The sequence below is a fragment of the Gossypium hirsutum genome, chromosome A03, assembly GCF_007990345.1.
Source record: "Gossypium hirsutum isolate 1008001.06 chromosome A03, Gossypium_hirsutum_v2.1, whole genome shotgun sequence".
In the NCBI taxonomy this organism is placed as follows: domain Eukaryota; kingdom Viridiplantae; phylum Streptophyta; class Magnoliopsida; order Malvales; family Malvaceae; genus Gossypium; species Gossypium hirsutum.
Genome location: NC_053426.1, coordinates 27,516,264 through 27,523,550, shown reverse-complemented (window position 1 = coordinate 27,523,550; position 7,287 = coordinate 27,516,264). Strand labels below are relative to the sequence as shown.

The following is a 7,287-nucleotide window of genomic DNA, read 5'->3' as shown; positions in this document are numbered from 1 at the left end:
AACACGTGTTTCTGCAAAAACTTAATTACAACCTTAGCATCATTTTTCAGATAAGCTTCAGCACCACTTAAACACATAGTCTACTGCTACTAATATGTACTTGTGACCAAAAGAAGGTTGAAAAGGACCAAGAAAATCAATACCCCATACATCGAACAATTCTACCTCAATGATATTTGTTCGAGGCATCTCATTTCCGTTGGTGACATTTCCAACTCTTTGACATCGATCACAACTCTTTACGTAAGCCTATGCGTCCTTGAACAGTGTTGGCTAAAAGAATCCGGCTTGCAATAGTTTGGTTGCAGTATGAGTACCTCCGAAGTGTCCCCCACTTGGAGCTGAGTGAAAATGGTATAGAATCTTTTGTACTTCATCTTCTGCCACGCATCTCCTGATCATTTGATCTGCGCACTTTTTAAACAAGTATGGTTTTTCCTAAAAATTGTACTTCACACCGTGAAGAAACTTTTTCCTTTGATGATATATCTTACCAATCGGCATCAAACCACAAGTTAAATAGTTAGCAATATCAGAAAACCAAGTGGTATTATGGACATGATTTACCTTCAATATGTGTTCATCCGAAAATGTCTTTCGAATTGGTATAAGAGGAGAGTTCCCTTCTTGCGGCTCCAATCTGGACAAGTGATCTGCTACTTGATTTTCCACTCCCTTTCGATCTTGAATTTCTAAATCGAACTCTTGAAGTAGAAGTACCCATCAGATCAACCTCGGCTTAGCATCTTTCTTAGAAAGTAAGTACTTAATTGTCGAGTGGTCCCTATAGACAGTCACTTTGGTACCTACAAGATAAGATCGAAACTTGTCAAAAGCAAACACAATAGCAAGTAACTCTTTCTCTGCTACCGTATAATTCAGTTGAGCTCCTGTCAGAGTTCGACTTGTGTAGTAGATAGGATGAAAAACTTTTTTCTTTCGCTAGCCCATGACAGCTCCTATCGCGAAGTCACTTGCTTCACACATCAATTCGAATCGCAAATCCAGTCTGGTGTGACGATTATGGGTGCCGTAACTAACCGACTCTGCAAATATTTGAAAGCCTTTAAGCATTCCTCATAGAACTTGCGAACTAGTTCCTTATCCACACTAGGTCTCTTCTCACAAAACAATTCCCAATTGAGGGTTTCAGCAACTTGACGAAAACGTGCCATAAAATCTTTGTAGTTGCTCTCTTTCAATGTAAAGCCTTTCTCTGGATGCATCTGTTGATTTTTGAAGATACTCTCATATCTTGCTTTGGCTTCTTTACAATGAAACTTGTTTTGTGTTTCATCAATTTGGGCGCAGGCGCGAGTTCTCTTACGAGGCATGATTAGCCTGAACAAAAGATGGAAAAAATTATTTTCTAAAAAAATTAATTAAATAACAATTATTAATAATTCAATAAATTGAAAAATTAAATAATTAAATAAAATTAAAAATTTAGGAGAAAATTTGATCTTACCACCTTTTTTTTAAGAACTCTTAAAAAATAAATAAGTAGAATTCTAAGAGAAATTTAATAGCTAAAAGCTCTCAGTTCTAATTCTAATCCAGGTTAACAACAATTAATAATTAAATATATGCATATTAAATTATTAATGCTATTAATTTATTTAAAAATAAGATAAACTAATCCTAATTCTATGCTAAATTGATAAAAATTAATATATAAATTATAATAGATATAATTATATATTAAAGATTATCATCTTAAAAAGAAACTTATCAAATAAAATATGATTAAATTAACACTAATCCTAACTCTATATAAAGTTGATAATAATTAATATATATTATAATGGATATGATTATATATTAATACTTATCATCTTTTTTTTATTAAAAACATTTATTCTAGAAGCCTTTGAAAATATTTACAAAAAGAGGCATCAAATTTTTATTATTTACAAAAAGAGTAACCAAATTTTAAAAATACTTCAATTAAGTCCCTACACTTAATGAAAATTTGAAATTGAGTTGCAATTTAAAACTTGGATCAAAATTGACCCTCTTATTTGAAAGACCAAAATTTTAATTTCTATTTAGGGAATAATTTTTCAAAAAATTATGTCAAAATCAATTCCCAGGAAAGATTGGAGGGGTCACAAGCGGTCCCGCCTAAGTTCCAATCTCCTAGACAAAATTTATTTAAACATACTAATCCCGAAAATATACCCTAAATCATTTATTAAAAAGGAAAATAAGAAAATTCAAACATCTGATAAAATGAACGAAATTTGATTCCTTTCAATCTTATCTCCCCAGTAATGTTTCAGACGCTGAGCATTAACTTGAAAATTACCTCCCTTACCCTGGAGTTCAACAACTCTGTATGGATGGACGTGATGAATTGTAAATGGACCGAACCAACGTGATTTTAATTTACCTGGAAAGAACTTTAATCTGGAATTAAATAACAAGACTTGCTGACCTGCTTCAAGTCCTCGAATTCGAATGCGCTTGTCATGCCATTTCTTAAGTCTCTCCTTGAGTAATTTGGCATTTTCATATGAGAACATCCGAAATTCCTCTAGCTCATTGAGTTGGAGCATTCATTTCTCTTTAGCAAGTTTCGGATCCAAGTTGAGTTATCGTAGGGCCCAGTAAGCTTTGTACTCTAACTCCAGGGGTAGATGACAGGCTTTTCCAAAGACCAACTTGTAGGGTGACATCCCGAAACGTGTCTTTTATGCTGTTCTGTAAGCCCATAAAGAATCATCCAATATTTTGGACTAATCTCGTTGGTTCTGGCAAACTACCTTCCCAAGTATGCCTTTGATCTCTTTGTTCGCCAGTTTAGCTTGCCCATTCATCTGCGGATGGTAAGCTGTAGCGACCTTGTCTTTCACTCTATTTTTATCTAATAACCATTTCAACCACTTGTTCACAAAATGGGACCCTTCATCGTTGATAATAGCTCTTGGGGTTCCAAACCTTATGAACACGTGTTTCTGCAAAAACTTAATTACAACCTTAGCATCATTTTTCAGATAAGCTTCAGCACCACTTAAACACATAGTCTACTGCTACTAATATGTACTTGTGACCAAAAGAAGGTTGAAAAGGACCAAGAAAATCAATACCCCATACATCGAACAATTCTACCTCAATGATATTTGTTCGAGGCATCTCATTTCCGTTGGTGACATTTCCAACTCTTTGACATCGATCACAACTCTTTACGTAAGCCTATGCGTCCTTGAACAGTGTTGGCTAAAAGAATCCGGCTTGCAATAGTTTGGTTGCAGTATGAGTACCTCCGAAGTGTCCCCCACTTGGAGCTGAGTGAAAATGGTATAGAATCTTTTGTACTTCATCTTCTGCCACGCATCTCCTGATCATTTGATCTGCGCACTTTTTAAACAAGTATGGTTTTTCCTAAAAATTGTACTTCACACCGTGAAGAAACTTTTTCCTTTGATGATATATCTTACCAATCGGCATCAAACCACAAGTTAAATAGTTAGCAATATCAGAAAACCAAGTGGTATTATGGACATGATTTACCTTCAATATGTGTTCATCCGAAAATGTCTTTCGAATTGGTATAAGAGGAGAGTTCCCTTCTTGCGGCTCCAATCTGGACAAGTGATCTGCTACTTGATTTTCCACTCCCTTTCGATCTTGAATTTCTAAATCGAACTCTTGAAGTAGAAGTACCCATCAGATCAACCTCGGCTTAGCATCTTTCTTAGAAAGTAAGTACTTAATTGTCGAGTGGTCCCTATAGACAGTCACTTTGGTACCTACAAGATAAGATCGAAACTTGTCAAAAGCAAACACAATAGCAAGTAACTCTTTCTCTGCTACCGTATAATTCAGTTGAGCTCCTGTCAGAGTTCGACTTGTGTAGTAGATAGGATGAAAAACTTTTTTCTTTCGCTAGCCCATGACAGCTCCTATCGCGAAGTCACTTGCTTCACACATCAATTCGAATCGCAAATCCAGTCTGGTGTGACGATTATGGGTGCCGTAACTAACCGACTCTGCAAATATTTGAAAGCCTTTAAGCATTCCTCATCAAACAATCCCTTCTCGTACCATAAAGTGGCACTTTTCCTAGTTGAGTACTAGGTTTGTTTCTTCGCATCGCCTTAGTACCTTCGCTAGATTGGCTAAGAAATCATAATAAGTATCTCCAAATACTAAAAAATCATCCATAAAAAATTCCAAATACTTCTCAACCATAGCAGTAAAAATAAACATCATAAATCTTTGAAATGTAGCAGGTGCATTACATAAACCGAATGGCATGAGTCTAAATGCAAATGTACCTTACGGGCAGGTGAATGTTGTCTTGTGTTGATCTTCTAGTGCTACTGTAATCTGATTATACCCCGAGTATCCATCAAGAAAATAGTAGTAGTCTTGCCCCGCGAGTCTATCCAGCATCTGGTCCAAAAAGGGAAAAGGAAAGTGATCTTTCCTAGTCGCATTGTTCAACTTTCGGTAGTCAATGCAATTCTCCATCCCGTAACCGTTCTAGTTGGTATCAACTCGTTATTCTCATTTTTAATGACTGTGATACCTCCTTTCTTTGGCACACACTAGATCGGACTTACCCATGAACTGTTTGAGATAGGGTAAATTATACCCGCATCTAACCACTTAATGATTTCTTTCTTTACTATGTGCTTCATGATGAGGTTCAGTCTTCGTTATCCATCAATCGTCCCTTTTTCGCCATCTTCAAGGATAATCTTGTGCATGCATACAGAAGAACTAATTCCGCAAATATCAGCTATGGTCTATCTAATAGCCTTCTTGAATTGTTTCAATACAAGGATGTGTTTCTCTTCTTGCTCAATAGTTAATTCTGCTGAAACAATCACAAGCAGAGTAGCAACGTTACCTAAATAAACATATTTCAAATATGAATGTAGTACCTTGAGTTTTAATTTAGGTGGCTCTTCAATTGATGCTTTTGGTTAGGCATAATCCCTTTTCTCTAATTCCAAAGATTCAAAATAGGATTGCTGATTAAATCCCTTTTGATTAGCTTCTAACAACGCTAAGTATTCATCCTCCTCTTCATAATTCGGAGGATCTGATGTCAAAATTTGTTCCAATGGATCTTCAACATAGTTGAGCTCCTTCTTCACTATTAAATCCTCTAAATCAGACACTAAGATCAATCATCAATTGTGTCAGGAAATCGCATAGAATTAAAAATGTTAAATGCTACCTGATCATCCTGAGCACGCATAGTAAGCTTACCCTTCTGCACATCAATAAGGGTCCTTCTGGTTACTAAGAACGGTCTTCCTAAGATAATTGGCACTTCTTTGTCTGCTTCAAAGTCTAGGATAATAAAACCAATAGGGAAGATAAATTTATCTACACGTACCAATACATCATTGATTTTTCCTTCTGGATGTGATAAAGATCGATCTACTAATTGAAGTGCAATCGTAGTTGGTCTAACTTCACCTATCCTCAACTTTCTAATATTGAGATAGGCATCAAGTTAATATTTGTACCTAAGTCACATAATGCCTTACCATAATACGTTGCTCCAATGTTGCAGGGTATGGTAAAACATCTAAGATCCTTCAACTTTTGGGGTAATTTGTCTTGAAGATATGCACTGCATTCGTTCGTCATAACTACCGTTTCAAATTCTTCAAGTCTCCATTTTCTAGATAGGATATCCTTCATGAATTTGACGTAGTTCGGCATTTGCTCAAGTGCTTCAACCAACGGGATGTTGATATGACATTGCTTGAGTACGTCTAGGACCTTCTTGAATTGAATCTTCTGCTTCTACTTTTGAAGTCTTTGAGGGTAGGGTGGTGGTGGTTTCTTTAGTGGAACTGGTTGATTCGTCTTTTGTGGCAATTCTGCATCTAACAGAGTTGTTAGTTGATCAGAATTAGCTGGTTCTGAAATTACCTTGTCGGGTTTTACAGATTTTGGTTCTTGTGAAACTGGAATTTCAACATTCGGTTGAACTCCCTCTGAATCTTGAGCGTTAGCTTGCACGTTTTCATCTTCGATGGTGTTGGGCTCTACTTTCTTTCCACTCCTCAATGTCAACACATTGCAATGCCCCTTCCTCGGATTCCTTGTATTCTCTGTATCACTAGGTAAAGCTCCTAGTGGTCGGTTCCTGAGTTCAGTTGCAAGCTAGCCTATTTGGTTTTCCAGGTTTTTCAATGTAGCGCTTGGCTTTAGATTAAGGCATCATTCTTGGCCATGTATGCCTTTAACATATTTTCTAAGCTATTGGATGGTTCAGCTTGGGTTGGTTTCTGAACTTGTTGGGGAAAACTAGGCAGCTAGGTTGGTATAGGTTGGGCGTAAGTGTTACTGGTTCCAGCCCCTTGGTTACTCCAGGAAAAATTGAGGTGATTTCGCCATGATGGGTTATAAAAATTGGATTGCAGTCCTTACCTTCCTCGATTTTAGTTTTGGTTACCTATGTAGTACATGGATTCTGGATTTGATGGACGTTCTTCGAACAAATGTCCTTCCCTACAGTAAACATAGGCTATACTTTCAAATTGGGTTGGTGACTGTGCTACAAAACTGTTAAACCCATTAGTAATAAGGTTTTTTAGCATTGAGGATATTGATGATACCTGAGATGCGAGTCAAGTAAGAGCGTCTATTTCATGTATTCCAGCAACTCGTCTTCCTGACGCTGCTCAATTGGCTGGCCATTGGTAATTTTTGCTGGCAATCCTCTCAATGACTTCATAAGCCTCGTTATAAGACTTAGAAAGGAAAGCACCGTTAGCAAAAGTGTCCACTACCATCCTTGTGTGAGCATTGAGACCATTATAAAATGTCTCAAGTTGGATGCAATATGAGATTCCATGATGAGGGCACTTTCGTAATAACTCTTTGTATCTTTCCCATGCCTCATACAAGGACTCATCATCCATTTGTTGGAAGGTAGTGATCTCGTTCCTCAACTTAGCATTCTTGCTAGGCGGGAAATACTTCATAATGAATCTTTCTACTAACTCTTGCCATGTGGAAACTGAGTTCGGTGGCAATGAGTTCAACCAGGATCGAGCTCTATCCCTCAATGAATATGGGAACAGCATCAATCATAATGTATCTTCGGGTACTCCGGCTAATTTGAAAGAATCTCTCACCTCCATAAACAGTCTTAAGTGTAGGTGAGGATCTTCTGTAGGCATTCCACTGAATTGGCCCACTGTCTGAAGCATCTGGAACATGACTGGCTTTAGCTCGAACTATTGTGCCTCAATTTCGGGTCTCCTAATACCCAGATTAAGATCATGAAATATTGGTACGGCATACTGTTGTAAA

General features: G+C 37.0%; 1 non-coding gene across 1 annotated transcript; it reads left to right on the top strand.

The window, feature by feature from the left end:
* Positions 1-6,819: 6,819 nt before the first annotated feature.
* On the top strand, positions 6,820-6,926 carry LOC121225514 (small nucleolar RNA R71). The gene has a single exon (XR_005923386.1). It is a non-coding gene; the product is annotated as a small nucleolar RNA R71 (small nucleolar RNA).
* The last annotated feature ends 361 nt before the right edge of the window (positions 6,927-7,287 follow it).